Genomic DNA, 17,698 nt, shown 5'->3' with positions numbered 1-17,698 from the left:
AAAGTGAGTCTCTACCTTTTCATCATTTGTTTAAGATTTATTATATATGTGAATATCTAGAAATAATCGAGTATATTTGGGTAATACATCCACTCGATAGAATTGATGAGTCATGCCATGTTGTTAGTATAGGATGAACGTCATTGTAAACTGTTCATGCACGTTGTTTGTTAGAGATTGAAGTGTTGCTGTTGGATTATTGAACACACATACCTTATCATTTGTTATGTACAAATTAATAAGTGCAGAAATTGTGACTTATAAGTTATGATTCATCCTGGTTAAGCTGTTGTATTGTGCTAGACATGTGCTTAGCTAATCAATATCAATAATTATGCTTTAAGTAATATTGATTACTGTTTTGTTTATTTGCAGCCACACACACAACCCAACATGCTTATGATTATGATTTAAATCTACCATCTCCATAAACCTAAAGCGGAGTGCCAACGGCTGTATCCAACTTTGTACCTACATTGTAAAGTGTGGCAACGTTGCTGTCTAATGGATGTCTGTGCTGCTGAAGAAAGTTCAGTAAACAGTTCAAACTGATTCCTGCCTCCTGTCCTGCGTTCTGACAGACGCTCCAAGGCGAGAACTATAACCTCCTAAGCACCTGTGGTCCTTTCTCTCAAACAAAACAGCAATGATGAGTATCTGAAAATAGAATAACAGTGGATCTCTAGTGCTGACAAACCTATGCGGCAGTCCTTTGGTGAGCTTCTAAGACAAATTTTTTCTACTAAGCACATCTGGCTAGATGGAAAAACAGAAGTATATATCACGACAGGGATGTGTATTCTCAACAGTAATGACACAAGGATAAGTATACAGAAAAATAAAGGACGTTTACTGTGTGAGTGTGCCCCCTTCTGTGGATTTCTATGCTATCAGCTCGGAGACAGAACAACCAAACAAATGTTACAATCACAAGCAAAGTCATTCAGTGATTAAAGCACAGACTATTCTGAGAACTGAGAACAAGACATGAACAGATAATATTCATAGACTTGAAAGTGATTTTTTTTTTTTTTCAAAGAAACCCTCAAACGCAGTCGACTGGATGTGCATTAAATAAGGTATACATTTCTCTGTCATGTCAGTTTGTTTTGCTACAGTTGATTATGAAACAGTGTGTAGTATCACTGAATCAAATATAAAATAAAGAATTATGAAACTGTGAAAGGTGAAAAATAAAGGAATTTTAAAAAGTTTTCTCAATGTTTACTTACACACTAGAACTTAGGTTTAAGCCTTATTAAGAGATGAAAGCTGATCATATACTAAAGGCTAGCAGTAGGACAAGGATTGTTACAGTGAACAGTGGTGACAACATAATAGGGAATTGTCTGTCTTGTCACCGGGGGAAACTGAGGAAAAAAAATAGAAAAAGAAAGTAATGAACAAGTAAACATGCTCTTTGAAATAATATAATTACTCACGAAACCTGTGATCATCAGTTCATAGTTACTTAGGGCTAAGATATGTTGTAAGCTGCTTAAGGAGAAAACTGTAACAGTTGGAATAATCTGTTCCAGCTTACAGGATTAAAGAAAGGCTCAGCAAAACAAGCTAAAACGCAACCTTCGTCTCTGACTTTGCGTGACTGTACATACTCGGTTCGTGTTGTCAACTGTAATACCAGTCTTGACTTGGCTCTGTTTGAAATGTGAAAAGTTGTCTTACATTAATGATAGGTACATGTTTACAGTCGTTTTCTCTTCTTCAAGAATCCTCTGTTTTTCCTACATCCCATACGGTAAGCATCACGTTGTTGATATCTGTCTGAATTGTCAGCATCATGACTCCAGTGGTCAACATCGATCTTGTATTTTTTCCCCTCAGAAATCATTCTAATAGGCGTTTTCTGGTTCTGGGCTTAATAAACATTTCTTATCACAGTGAAGATCTCTTCATTCAGTACATATTTGAGTAAAGTGGCATATACAATGCTGCTCGTAGTGTGACTACTAGCTTTAATGCAATTTCACAATAAGTAAGAAAGAAAAATAAATAATAAACAGTAGTGAATGTTTGCCATGAAGTTGTGGGGATGCTTCTCTGCCTCATGCCCGAAAAGGCCTGGTAAAATTGATGGTAAAATACACAAAAACCTTAGTCAGTCAAGACAACTGACAGTTGTGGGGAGAAACAAATTTGTTTTACAGTGCCCCAGAGCCTACAGAAGACTGGCTTAAAGACAGTTGGAGTCCAGGAGTCCAGCTTCTCAAAATCCAACTGATAATTTATGGGTTGACTTGGACACAGTGCTGCCCGCCGTGATCTCCATGGCAAACTAAATGAGATATCAAACGGTTCTGCCATAGGGGGGAAAAGGGGGGGGGGGGGAGGGGGGGGGAAGAAGAATGAAAATTGAATTGCCACTGGACATTACACAGGTTGTAGTTTCCACATATACTAAAGGACTGGAACTACAACTGCGTTCCAAATTATTAATGCACGTGATATAATCAGTAGGATTTGGGCTACACTAAAACGAGTCAGATTTTTGTTTGTGTTGTGATTGTGTGGTTTTTCACATCTTTTTAGATAACGGCTATAAATCTCAGCGACAGGTTTGTTCAATAGTGTTTTTCCCGAGGTCTTCTTCAGGTAAATAACTGATGACCAGTTATCTAAAAATATGTGAAAAAAGACCAACAATAAACAAACATGAACAAAAATCTGACTCTTTATTGTAATGAAATCCTCATTGATATATCACTTGCATAATAATTTGGAGCAGTGAAAAAAGGGAAAAAAAAATAGACTGACACAGGTGCATCTACTCTAATCCTCTGTGGTTTACTGTTGTAACTCACAAAAATGTCCAAATTTACATAAATCACATTGACATACCTTTGATTTTGAAAGTCATCTCTAACTTGCTATGTAGGCATTCATGTATTCTGAAATGTTCCTGTACAAATTAGAAAACAACGGAAATGAGGCAAAAGCAAAAAAAATATAAAACTTGGCGCTAAAAAGGGGCCAGTCCTCATACATACTTTTGACAGCTTCTGGCAGCTATCATGTTGCATTTTCCATGGCCATCCTCCTTCATTCTCATTCTCCTCAGTGTGTTTTTTTATTTTCACATTAATTGCGATTTTGGTGAAAGTGTGTCTCTACCCTGTGCATGTTAGATAAGAGAAAAACGAGGACTAGAATAAGCCATATTAGCAAGCCACATCTCCCATATCCAATATCATAGATAGTCATGTTAAGGGACAGAGATTGCTCTCACCTTCTGCCTGATAATGGTCCAAAAAAAAAACTTTTCTGGTTTCTGGCCTGGAATTGTAAAAACCTGCAGAGCATAAGAAGGTGTCTTGATGCCTTAAGGTTAATGATTAACATCGCTGCAATAGCCTCTTGTGTAATGTAGAGGATTACCGTGCTTATCTCTGAGAAGTACTTAACTGCAACTGCACTGATCTCTGAGAAAAGCTATTGACCTCTGAGCTACTGTATGAGAACAATACACGAGATTAGTGGGGGACCCAGCTTATTGAAAATTAATTTACAAAAAAAAATTGTATCTTACTTTATCAGACTGTGGTTGCATCTGACAACTTTGCTTGAAAAATGAAGCATTACGTCCGGGCTTTCCTAAAGGCGCGACAACAAAGACACCCTCTCTGTGTAGAACGATATTATTCCAGCAGAGGGCAGTGGGCAGTATAATCCCACCACATTTTAATTCATGTTCTGACTAAATGTAAAACCAGCACCCATTATACCGTGTTGACATCTGAATATTAATTTAAATATAATGTAATGTTAATGATAAGGTTTAATATAATGTTTTAAGTTGAATGGGCCTAGCTCCCTCTGAAAGCAAACATTCCAAATGATGGTGATAGTAGTTATGTGACAGCCAGCTGACGCTCATTGACCAGATGACACGAACGCCCCACGAGTGTACAGCAAATCAGGTGAGACCTTATTCTTTTTAAAGTACTAACAAACATCATTGTACTCTTGTGTGCTATAAACTTCTAACCATGTGAACTGTTTTTACAATACTAGCCTCTAAGTAAATAGGCGCTAAGATTTAGCTTGTAATGGACCGAAACTGCTGCTATCACATACTGCCAGGAACATGTCTGCAATGCACCTGTTTATGCCAGAAACCCTCTCTAGGTGTTGACTGCTCACACACGGTTTTTGAGACACAACCTATGTGTTATTAGATCACACATATTATTTTCATAGCAAACCGATCCATTCTCGAGTGCTTAATTATTCATTTTAAAATAACGACTGTGAGGGAAGAATTGATTGACTTAAAAATATGACAAAAAAAAACGATAAAGTGATTTAAATGTACATTAATGGGGGATAAAAATAAATAAATAAAGGTGGATGTGTTGGAGCCAAAGATACAAAATAATGTGAAAATGTCCCTGAGGACTTAACGAAATTTCTGTGGTCACAAAATTTCTAAAATAACTACATACCTGTGTCTTTTTTACACACGCTATCAGATTTATATCAGTCGTGTGGACCCTAAATGTGCAGGTTTAGGCTACTAGTTATCATATAACTAATTAGCAGATTTTTCCAATGCTTTTTGAAACGACACTACACATTGACTAAAATTGCCGCACTCCTCAAAAAGAAATAAATAAATAATAAAAAAAAGTCCAATTGTAGTTTCCGCCCAAACGATCCGATGATCGGAAATTATAATATGAATTAGGCTAAATATTTACTGTTAAGTCAATATATAAAACGAATACGTTTATATTTGTGATGGCGGTGTTTTGATAGTTAATAATCGTAGTTAAAGGGCTGATCACTGTATGTTGGTGGTAATAAATTAAATATATTCGTGGTGGAACACAATGTTAGATGGTAATAAAACACAAAGAGGATAACGATAGTTATTTAATAAGTATTATGAAGGGAATTCAAATCACTTCATATGACACATTCGTGCAGGGTAAATGCTCACGATGTTATGCTCAGATGAAGTAATTTAGACTTCAACATTCTTCAAACAATGTTTAGAGTTTGTCCAGCCCCACACAGTCGTCATGTTCATAAAAGCTAAACCAACTTCTTTTCAAGGAGAAAGTTTTTTGAGGTTTTCATTTGCCAGATTCCAACAGAGAGGAGTATTGAATGTCTGAATAATGGCCCACCACAAACACGTTTCCATGTTGTATCCTCACTCATTTGGCGAAACTTCTCCTCACGTTCCTGGTTGCAGTAAATAAACAGATACAAATAGCACAATAATCACCCAGAGAGTAAAGTACCCCTTGGAAAACATGGGGACTAGCAGATGACATTCGGTTCTGGTTCTTATTCTGATCCTGGCAAGCAATTAATATGGTAACATTTTGTTGTCAGGCTATCCTGCCTGTGTTTGCTTACCCTTTGGAAATTTTGCTGCCTGCTAATGTATCGCATCTGGTCAATGAGATGTTGCAAGTTGTACTCCATTGCTTTCATCGTGTCCTTTGCCTTCGCAGCATTAGGATCAATGGTATGCTTGCCCATCTGGACATCTAAATGCACTTTCTGTATATAAAAAGAATAGTAAGCTAGCTGACATTTTAAAATTCAACATATGAGGCCACATTTCACATCTCACCAAACGATCTCCTGCAAACACAGAGAACCTGGTGGAGTTGGACTGCATGCACAAGAAATGTTGACCCGAAGCATGGGAGGTAAAGGTGAATTTTCCATATCTCCCAAAGCGTTTTAACAAGACCACCTGCATATGACAGAACGTATCAGAGGAATTGTTGCAGGTGGTTACAGTTAAGAGAAAGTTTATTTGCTGGAGTTGAATGCTTCAGACCGCATGGTCAGGGTCTCTCACAGTCACGGTCAAACCAAGATGTTGGATATTGGCCTTCATATTTTCATCCCAGTGCTCTAGCAGAAACATGCCTTAAGGGAGAAACCAATAGTCAGTGATACTGTAGTCCCTATTGCAACAGGACCAGTGTAGCTACTTTCTATGCGCAGTGCACTACTTTACTCCATGACCCACAAAACTGAATTCCCTATTGATACATGTTCAAATCTTGCTGGAATAAAGCGTTAAATGGATCATTCACCACATGAAAATTTAATTTCTGTTATCGTTTACTCACCCTCATGTTGTCATTTAATCCAAATTTTTTGAAGAGGTTAAGGAAATAATTATGCAGGTCTGTGTTTTTACTCCACAATATGTAGTTTCCATAACTATTAAATTTCAGCCCCTTTTAATTCTAGATGTCATGGATTGACATATTTTAATTACTCATGATAATGCACTTTTTACCTGAAAAAAATAAAAACAAATAAAAATGACACTATTTTTGTACCACTATTTTGGACAGATCTCTGATCAGTTTAGTAGCTATAAGCCCCTAAATAGTCTCTGACTTGTGGTTAACAGGCTGTTTTTGTCTTGATAAGAATGGGCTAAATGAAAGTATCACACCAATTATCTAAGACAACTGCCCTCCAGAATTTATCTTGATGTTTGGACCACAAACAAACAAAAGGCCCAAACATAAAGTCAGCAATAATGTTCCACACATATTAAAAGTAGGATATATTTTCAAATTGTATATTAAATCACCTGTTAGTGTGAGCAGAATATAAGGAAAAAGTGTTCCGGACCCCATTCAGGATCAAATAACTGATTCATGTAACTCATGTAATAGAGCAAATATGTATAACGTCATATAACAGCCCAATTCATCTTCACTGACCTGACACAAAGTGTGTCCTCTGGAATCTCCGCAATGATACCCCTTTCCTCCGGTTCCCCTAAATCAAAATACATTGCCGGAGCCAAAATGACAAGACTGGGCTAGCATCAGGCCCTGTCAGCCTCACATTCATTACTGTAAAACAATTCATGTTTAAGGTAAGAAAGTTACAAGTAACAATAACATAACACCATGAAAGCTTTATGGGCCCAGCAGGTTTAGTGTGAGAGAAATCTCCAGCTGCTGTTTGTAGAGTCATGTTTAAACAAAGTAAACAGAATTTAATGATAAGAATAGGGAGAAACCTAAATTTGTTGATAGAAATAGTCAATCGTAAAAGTCAAACCTGTCTTTTGCTTTGTTAGATATATAGTTTTAATATATCGTAATTACAAGTCCAAGACCAAAAAATATTTAGAAACGACACCGTGTCACACATGAAAATTGCTGTGCATTAGAATACACAATATCAAACCAAATGTCATTTATTAGAAAGATCACAGTTTTTCGACCAAATATTTCACAAAAGGATTCAAAAGAGGATCAAGACAAAATATTTTGTGATACTTTGTGACCATAGTTTATGTCCATAATCACTTTGATGAACAACACCAGAATGTGGTTACTTGTGTGAACACTAGAAATGATTCATTGACTAAAATGCTTATTAAAAGACATTGAAAAAGGGGCTTTCTATAGTGAAATAAAAAAAAAAATGTCTGGCATCATTTGATTTGATCCTTGATATTCACACATTTTAAGTATGACTTAGATGCCCAAATAGATGGACAAATTATATTGCAGTTATTATATTTTAGAAAAGTATAATCATTTTTCACACAAATATTTATTTTTCACACAAGCATGACAGAAATGTGTTTTATTTATTTGTATGTACAACTTCTATTACAGTTTTGCAATTTAATGTACAGATATCATCCACTAATGTAACATTTTGAATGGAACAGAGTACTTTTTACTGAAGATGTTTATCTCGACTACTGAGCTTGATAATGTCAAACGTGAGTTTTTTTCCCCCACCAGAGAGCACCAGAATCCATGAACAGTGCATGAGGACAGTGTGAAACTTACAGCAAACGCAGCCTATAAAATAAAACTCCTGCTATTAGAGCAAATATTGCTGTATTGAAAGTATTTTGACATCTGCAGTTCCTCATATTTTACTCTCAAATGTGATACATTTACTGAGAATTTACTTTGGGTACTTCAGTCTTGGCCTTTTAACTTGGAATATGTTGCCTAGACTGTTCATGACCACGTTTAAGCTTGTTTAACTCACCCGCAGCATCACAGCTTTAAAGAACAAAGTTATTCTCTTTAAAATGTCTCATTTTAAAGCTGTTAACCAGTAAATTCTTCCCTGTGGATGAGGTATGGATGGTTTTGGGTCCTCTTTATATTCACACACAGTTGGTCAGGGATACAGAGCTTCTTTTCTTCTAGGGGTGGGGCAGGCAGCCCCATTGTTTGCAGGATGCATGTGAATATAGCGGGTTCTGTGTTTTACCCCTTTCTCACCACACTGACCTTTGCAAAGACCCCAAGGTGACCAGACAGACACCTCACAGTCCAGAGGGTATCTGTAGAAAAGAGATGTTGTTCAGTTTAAATAAAATCATCACAAAATCACCCAATCAAAATGTTCATGTTTTTGGTGCACTATTCCTTAAAAAGTGAAGTGACAGTGATGTGACGTGTAGTCAAGTATGGTGTCCCATACTCTGAATTTGTGCTCTGCATTTATCCCATCCAAGTGCACACACACAGCAGTGAGTAGTGAACACACACACACCCAGATCAGTGGGGCGCCATTTTTGCTGCGGCACCCACGGATCAGTTTGGGGGTTTGGTGCCTTGCTCAAGGGTCTCACCTCAGTTGTGGTATTGAGGGTGGAAGAGCGCTGTACATTCACTACAAAACGTATGAATAGGCGCTGTACAAAACGTATGAATGACAATTGTACTAATTCCAATGAGTTTGTCACCAATTTGGCAAAACATTCATTAAAATTGGCATGAAAATGTTTTGGGCTAGGTATTTATATTATTATGAAAACATTTATATTATCTGTGAAGTGTAAACAAAAATGGAAAGTTGCCTAAACGCTAAATCACTTTAATTTAGTATTAAATTTAATGTTTTATGATAAATTAAGGGTTAGGGCTACTTACTCTGAATTTAAATTAAACTCAGACAACAAAAGTAAATTCTTTATATTTTGCAGAAATAAATGCTTTCTCATCTTGAACCCTGCCTAGAGAGATCTCATTCACTGACCTTGTAAAAGGTTGATATCTATCACAGACTTCTGTACAAGTAGGAAAACAGAAGCATGGAATCAAAGCACACATTTCACTTCTATGACAAACACTTCCTGAGTTCTGAGTGGCGAAGAAAACGTTTTAAACCGGTTGTATACTCCATTATCATGTTTTGCAGTTTGTTGTGTTGGTTACCATGGGAGTGTATAAACCTTTCTACAGCCTGCAATTTAATCACCACAATTTTCTCTCTATGGATTTTATGTGTTTCCCTCGAAACACATGCGTACTTCAATGCAAGTATATCATGAATAAGTTCTGTATGAGGAGACTATGCCAGGACCATTACATTTTTTGTTCACATCACAATTCATTTTTTTACAAACAATTCCCAATGCCTTACTTATGAGAGACCCATCTATCTCATTCCCACTTGGAATCTGATTGGACTGGGTCGGCTGAATGGTAAGCTGAAGATCTTGGTTGTTCTTGATCTTTGTTAGGGAGACTTTGGCTATTGGGGGGAGATGCTTCAGTCTGGGATAGTAGAAGGAGTTTTGCAGGGTGACTTGGGACTGACTGCGGTTATACTGTTGAGAGAAGACATATCTGTAACAAGACCTCCAACCATGCAGTGGTTGGAGGTGGTTAGGTGGTCTGGTCTGCTGGTTTTAGGTCGCGTTTTGACCACTGACAAACCGAACCCAGCTTAAAAAAACCCCGCTTAAACCAGCAAACCACCTTAGGCTGGTTTAAGATTGATTCCCAAAGTAGGCTGTCTCTGTTGGGGAAAAATACATCTTAAACTGCTTAAGATTGTTTTCCTGGTTCCTCTGGCCTCCAAGTCTGGTCAGCTGGTCTTTTGAAAACGTTTCAGTTGGTGAGGCTGAGAAGATTTGCCCAGCTAAACACTAACTTGGCCAGGTTGGGAGAACAGCTTAAAACAAAAAAAAAAAGACCATCAAACCAGCTCATTCTGGGTCTAAGAAGCATTGTTTCTTGGAAAATATTATAAATATTATGACTTGTAGGGTTACCTGCATTCAGACATTACCTGAGTGATCTTGTCTTGAGGAATGGTCTCAAAGTTTGGTGAAGAGAAGGTGAAACCACTGTCTGTGCCGGCATCGTAGGGGGTAGAGATCTAGGCTTATGTTTCTATCCAGGTTATCACCCTCGCACAAGTTTTAGACTGTCTATTCCAACAACCATTCAGGACTTGGCACAATGCGGACAATGAAGGACAGCTGCAAAACAAAGAAGACCATTAGTGTTCTGTTCCATTCTGGTTTTTAGCTTACTCATTAGCTATTATGGAATGCTGGCTGGCTGGTGGGGGGGGGTTTTCATTTGGAAAGTTTTATTAGTTTTATAATTCTCTCTTTAATATTTTATATGGAATGCCTGGAAGGCCAGTGAAGTATGTGCATGTAGAGAGACAGTTCCAGAAGATGCTTTGGACACAGTATGGAAGTGTCCACATCTTCTGACTGAAAACATCTGTAGTTTTTACTAAAAACCTGTTATAATAACAGCTTAAACCAGCCAATGTGTCGTTTGCTGGTCATACTGTACACGTCAAAAGATGGTCTAGTTTGGTTATCTCAGTATAGCCAAATCAGTTGATCTGGTCAGCCTCGTGGTGTTGTTTCAGCCTGACCAGCTAACCAAACCCTTCTAATTGGATTTGATATTCATTTTAGTATAATACAGCTGCATAAAAAATATGTCATATGCAGGGCCATGATTTGGTGCTGAGAAGGCTTTTTCCTTGCTTTAACCTACTGCAGTGTACTTACTAAGGAGTGTCTTGCATAGACTTCAAATTCTGTGGTTGCCTGACCAGTTCCTCCAACCACAGCTGGTGCTGAAAAGAGGCCATAGACACTCTGGATCCGTTCCCCAGCTGCCCTCCACTTCCTTTATCAGGAGCAGGGTCCAAGCCTCTCCTCTCTCAGAAAACTCTCTCTCACCCCATTACTGGCGTACTCGTTCCTTTGCCAGATGTGATAGTCTGAGCTGTGAGTTACCCTATAATAAAAATCATAGTTTTCGATGTGTACTTCTACTTCAGTGCATAACATGCTACTCAAGCTCTGCCATCATTGTCCTTGCTCAGACCCATTGGAACAGAGTTTGAGTATATACAGTGGCTTGTGAGGGGTTGCCTTTGTCTTTATAGGAAAATTTTAGGCATAATCTCATTTTGAGTAACTCAGATTAATTTTGGCATCCCTAAAGCACACGTTTAACCTGGCCAACTATCAGTTTTTTACTGTAGTTTTTATATGATTTTGTGCTACTATACAAAAATCTATAAGAAAGTTTTGAAATAATTACTTATTTTTATTATATACATAATCTAATAATGATCAGCAGCAGGCATGCAAAAAAAAATGCACATTGGCTAATAAAATTTATAAAACGTTTGTTAAAACTTTTAAAAAAAGCAATGTTTTTACTGGCATGTATGGTTCCATGAACCTTTGGCATCCATGAAAACTTTCCACTGCACTAAGGTTCTTTATAATGATTGGAAAAAGTACGTTATCCAGATATCAAATTGCGTTCTTTGCTGCTCAGAAAAAATGGGGGGTTCTCTGACAGGTTTGGGGGGAGATTTTGGGGGAACCAAAAATGCTCTTCTATGGCAATCACTGTGGAAAAACCCCCTTTTTGACCCTTTATGTCAAGTGTTTATATACTCACCTCTGACCTTTGTTATGACTACCTTTGGAGGGTTAACTTGTAGTTTACTACGGGGTCAAAACCCCCTCAGTAGGAAACAAGGTGAAAGGTTTGCGTGAACAGAACCAAAAAAGGGGTGCAGCAAAATGTTAAAAATTTTGCTAACCCTGTTCTTACTCATAAGTGCAGCCCACTCCCCAATGATGGGAGACCACTGAGCAGGCGGCCTGTACAGAGCGGTAGTGTTTTGGGGAAGGCAGTCTGAGTCCACTGGCTGGTAAACGCAGTCTGTACTTGGCTGCGGACGTTTGCCATGCACCGCGGTCCACGTCAACCGGCATTGCGAGGACTTCCACTCAGCAGGGGCCAGAGTCACGGTAAGCCACCGCAGCCAGCAGTTCACTTTCAAACATGTCATCTTTTCCATGCTGGTTCTGTGAGGGAACAATAAACTGTTTTACCAGACATGTGGATGCATGCCATAACCAGGTTTGGACACTTTGGACCACTCCTTCCATACAAAACAACTGTATATGACAATGGTAAAAAGGGGAATTAAAGACTTTAGATAAACTCCTCTATGAGTCATTTGGTATGTGTCATTCACTGACTAAGAATGAAAGAAGGATAACCAAATTCACTCTGTGTTTTCAGGATTCTTATATGAAATATTCAGAAGGATTGGCACTGAAATTGCCGTGATCGGTGTGGTGAAATTTTGTTAAGTGATACTCCAATATAAAATTTTTATAATTTCTTTTTGTTTTTATAATCCCTAACTTATATGTAGCATAGATTAGCTACATCATTTATATTATCTAATACCATATGCCAACTCCATGCACCATGCAAAATAGGTATTAGTAATGTATACACAGTAGTATTTATTATGTGACATATTACCATAATACATATTGCCAAATTGTACATATAAAATACTCTTATTATTACTTTAAAGTGCATATGCCCTAAAAAAAGGATTTTTAACTTAATTCATCATAAATTAAGCAGAACCAGAAATTCAACACTGTGTCAGCACAAATAAAACATATATGTTACATAGAAAGCACTTACAGGTTTGATGAGGTTTTTCTTGCAATCAAAGCATTGAGTGGAGCGTCACCTGTGCCAGCATTCCAGAGAAGAAGCCTGCAAGATTACCTGTGTGTCTTCCAGCTATTTATGCGTTTCCAGCGGCCCCCCCCAGTCTAACTATGTGAATAACCTCCTGACCCCTCCCAAAGTAGTTATCAAGCTCTCCCCAAAATTCACCCTTTTTTACAACTCGCCTGTATGATTTCCTTTTTGTTCTCGTGCAAAACGCAGTCACCGTTTGAATCATGATTCACCATTTTTTTCCCCTCTCCCAACCAAACTGCATAGAGCAAAGCAGCATTATGAAGCTCCTGAGGTTTTCGTAGTCAGTTTGAGGAGGCGAGATATTTTAGGGTTGGTTGATTGTGGAAAACAGGCTTGGCTGGTGGATCAGCAGTGTGGAAGCACCCAGTAAGAGCCGACAAGCTACAGAGATCCCGCCCTTGCAGCCAGTAATTGCTCCACATGCTCACGTTCTTTGCCCCTCACCCTTCTCAAATTCTCTCCAGTTTTCTTGACACTTAATTTGCTGAGAGCTGTTTGGATGTGGTTTTCTGCAGACCAGTTCCATTTCTGATCTGAGAGCTTAATTGAAGGGTTTTTAATATCCTCAGTTGAAATAGGGATTGCGACCATCTAATATGTTTTATGCCTGTCTCAATCTGGGGTCAGTTTCTGTCAACCCATCCCTCATTGTTAATTTGAGTTGTCTCTCACATGTCACTCCATTTGGTCACATGGGACTAACTAAAATATGAATAGAAACTACAGAAGTGTGTATTACAACACATTGTTCCAGAACTGTTCAACCCAAAATATCAGATGTGTTGCAACGCAAAAAAAAATGTTTTCAAAACGGAGGATGAGGACTGTTTCCTGAACCAGTAGCTACAAATGCCGGTGTCTATTTCTATGAAGTGGGTCAATTCCCAACTTTGCAAGGACAGTCTGGCGCTTCTGACTCACAACCTGTAAGTACGTTTATATATTTAAAGAATTTGCCACTGATGATTCAAACGCGAGTTTTAAGCAGTGTAGAGTTGTGCTTGTTGTTTGTCGTTTCTCTGATCACAAATGCAGACATGGTTTAATGTTTACGCAGCACGATACGCAATGCAACACACTGCAACGCGACGCCGTATAAAAACACAGTATAAGTCATTATAATCAGTTAATTATGTCCCTGATGGATGCAACCAATGCCTCATTTGTAATGGGTTTTTATTGGTTTGTCTGGTCGTGCCGGGACCACGGCATCACAGTATGTTAAGGGGCGTAACATTTCCGTTACACGCTTGAGGTATTCAGCCAATCACAACGCACTGGATACCTGGCCAATCAGAGCACACCTTGCTTTTTCAGAATGATGAGCTTTGTAAAAATCAACACGTTTCAGAAAGGCGGGCATATAGAGGAGCAACAATAATGTACACTGTGTGGAAAATATATGTTTTTTGAACCTAAAAAGAACCCTAATTTTAATGACAAAATTAAAATTTTGTCATTAATCACTTACCCCCATGTCGTTCCAAACCCGTAAAAGCTTCGTTGTCTTTGGAACACCAATTTAAGATATTATGGATGAAAAACCAGGATACTTGTGACTGATCCCATAGACTGTCCAGTAATGTTACACTGTCAAGGTCCCGAAAGTCATGAAAAGCAGCATCAGATACTCCATCCTGCCATCGGTGGTTCAACTGTTGTAACGTAATGAAGCGTATCAAGAATACTTTTTGTACGTGAAGAAAACCAAATAATGACAAAACAATTCGTCGTTCTGTGGTCTCCTCCCGCATCACCCGTATCGCCATTTGTAGAATATGAGCTGAATGCAGGACAGCATACGCTCTTGGCTGTGTCATCTGGGCCACAAGGATACGTGTTTTTTACGTGTATGATTACGCTTTGATTTGAAAGAAAACAGCACATCCTTGAGGCGTGGCTGACACAGAAGAGCGTACGCTGCCCTGCATTCAGCGGGTATTATCCAAAATGAAGCTACAGGTGATTGCGGAGAGACACACAGAGGAGACGAATTGTACTGAATACAAATTCAACTTATTTTTGTTTTCCTTTGCATACAAAACAGTATTTCTAGTCACTTTATAACATTACGACTGAACCACTGATGGCAGATGGACTATTCTGATGATGTCTCTTTCATACTTTTCTGGACCTTGATAGTGTTATTTTACTGGGCAGTATATGGGACAATCACAAGCCTCCCGGTTTTTCAATTCAAAATATTCTTAAATTGTGTTCGGAAGATGAACAAAGCTTTTACAGGTTTTGGAACGAAACAACATGGGGGTAAGTGATTCATGACAAACTTTTTCCATTTTGGTGGTGGGATATCCCTTTAAACTGCATTAAACACATTGCGCTATACACCATGTATACACAAAATAATGTTATTTTTTAGCAATGTCATACACTGTAAAAATGATTCACTTTTTACTCAATAAAATTGTGTCAACAGATTAGAAGCAATATTATTAATTTAAAAATTAACACATTAGAATTAATTAGAATTAATAAAAATGAGATGCTTACAACAAACCACTTCAAATGAGTAAAATAACATTGAAAAAAAAGTAAAATTTACAACACAAAATATTGGTTTCGTTGGACAACAAACAAGAAGCCCCAGCTGCAGCCTGCAGATAGAGGTGGGGTTGCACGTGTTGTCAACCCACCACATACCTAGTAGTTATGGCGATCAAGAAAACACAGCGAAAAACGGAATACGCATGCACCATGCCTTTTCACAAATTCATGTTTTTGATTTTTTGATTCCATGGAATGATACAGGCATTGTGTTCAAAAAACTTATGTTTTTCAAGCCCCCAAAACAGGAGTTATTGAAGACACCTGATTTTAACACACAGAATCACTGAAGGAGAAAATCTATATTTTGGTTACCATTACGGTGGTCAGTGTTTGCTTTAGTTGGGATCTTGACCCTTAAACTTTTTAAACAGAATTTTTTTCTTTTTTTGTGGTTGCTGTAGTGTGATACAGGCACGCTAGACAAGCCAAGAACGAATCAGCAGATCATCATCACTAGTCCCTTGATTTCTGAGTTTGGTGTGTCTTACCGAATAACAGGCGTCCCCTGTGGTTGTACAATATAAGGTCGGGTAGTTTCCACATAATCAGAGAGATTCTTAGAAAGCACTTCTGCAACAAAACTATTTTAAAAATAAAACTCTTTCATTTAGGCACACCAGACTCAAGAATCAGCCTGAGGACCTCAAACAATGGTGACCATCAAAAAAGCATGGTGCAGCACTGCATTCTGGGTGTGTCACCATCAAAAACTCATTTATGGTTCCCCTACTGCTTTGCAGCATTAATAATTAATGAGCCTGAAGTGTCTTCTATTGTATTAGTAACTATTTTCTTTTATTTTTACTGTTTTGACGAAAATTTATTTAGTTGTTGGTAAATGAGTTCAGATATTCAGGTCAAATGATGATGATTATGCTCAAATTCATAACCAACACCACCTGATCATCTTTACTCTTAGCTGTCTACTGTTATAGCTCAGTTTACAACAGCCATACAAAATGTAATATAACAAAATCAAGGGTCAAGAGCCCACCTAAAGAAAACACTGACCACTATCATGGTACCCACACAATTTATTTACCCTTGTCTCCTTCAGTATGATTATGTTCGTGAACTTTAGGTGTCTGCAATTAACTCTGTTTGGGGGCCATAAGCCACAAGATTTAAACCTGATGCCTGTATCATATCTATGTAAGCAACAAAATTGTGAATTTGTAAAACGGTTGACGTCATGTGCATGGCCATATAATGTTTTCGCAGGGTGTTTTCGTGATCCCACAAATCTACTGGCCTGGCATGCATAACAGAGGATTCGTTCGCATAGTGTGTTTGTTGTTTATTTTTTTGTTTTTTTGTTTTTTTTGTTGTCCCACTGAAACCATTTATTTGTGTAAAGTTGTACTATGGTTTTGTCATGTTAGTCTATGTTATTCTATGTTTGAGTATGGCTTGTAATCTGTTTGACACAATTTTATTGAGTAAATAAAGTGCAATCATTTTGACACCGTTAACAATAACTCTAAGGAAGTACTAAATACATGATAGTATCTTTTAAAAGCCAAACATGTAGATTATCAATTTGCATAACAAAAAAAAAAAAAACCTCACGCAATCCTCATTTCTTTATCAATTACAGCATCCCGCTGTAACGACAGGACAATAATTGCACAAAACGCATATTCATTGCACTACTTTAACTCATAAACTAACTAGCATGGTTTTTGTGTTGAGTCTAAAGACAGGCTATGTTGAGACATTTTTCGCCAGAGTTAAAAAAGATAAGTTGGAAGACTTTGCATTGTTTAGGGGGAAACTATGTTTTGGTGTGGCATTACTGGATGCCCAGTTTTACAGGGTTCTGCGCCTGGGGCAAGGGAACACCTTAACGGATTACCAGTTTATCATAGTATCAAAAACCAAAAGGCACGTCATTACAATCTAACATGACAACTTAGAAAAAGATTTTAAGAAATACTTCCGCGGCCAACTTCTATGAATTCTTTATCCAAAGTGACCACCCAGGTTTGTTGCTTCTGCTTTGAGCCTTCCCTGAGGACTGCGATTTATTTTTTGTTTATTTCTACAAGTAAACAGTCGGTAACGTGTCGTTCTGGGCGGTTTTGGGAACTATGTGGTTGAAACAAAAATGTGAACCAATGCAGACTATTCCGTTCTTGGCAAGAAGTTTATGAACAATGAGCTAAGTTCCAGAAAATTATGCCCTTAAATCGGGTACATTAACAAGTACCCGGTATGATCGACTTATGCACTTGGATTCTGGAAGTGTGCAAACATACAGTGGACACTTACATTAATTCTCAATGCGTAGCCAC

The 17,698-nt window shown here is 37.9% G+C and overlaps 2 pseudogenes; both read right to left on the bottom strand.

Moving 5' to 3' along the window:
* Positions 1 to 5,055: 5,055 nt before the first annotated feature.
* On the bottom strand, positions 5,056 to 6,897 carry LOC122147398 (annotated as a pseudogene).
* A 1,190-nt stretch (positions 6,898 to 8,087) lies between these two features.
* Positions 8,088 to 12,364, bottom strand: LOC122147370 (annotated as a pseudogene).
* Between the last annotated feature and the right edge of the window lie 5,334 nt (positions 12,365 to 17,698).

The sequence above is a fragment of the Cyprinus carpio genome, chromosome A14, assembly GCF_018340385.1.
Source record: "Cyprinus carpio isolate SPL01 chromosome A14, ASM1834038v1, whole genome shotgun sequence".
Lineage (NCBI taxonomy): Eukaryota > Metazoa > Chordata > Actinopteri > Cypriniformes > Cyprinidae > Cyprinus > Cyprinus carpio.
Note: the sequence above shows the minus strand (reverse complement) of the source record. Positions and strands in the feature narration are given on the sequence as shown.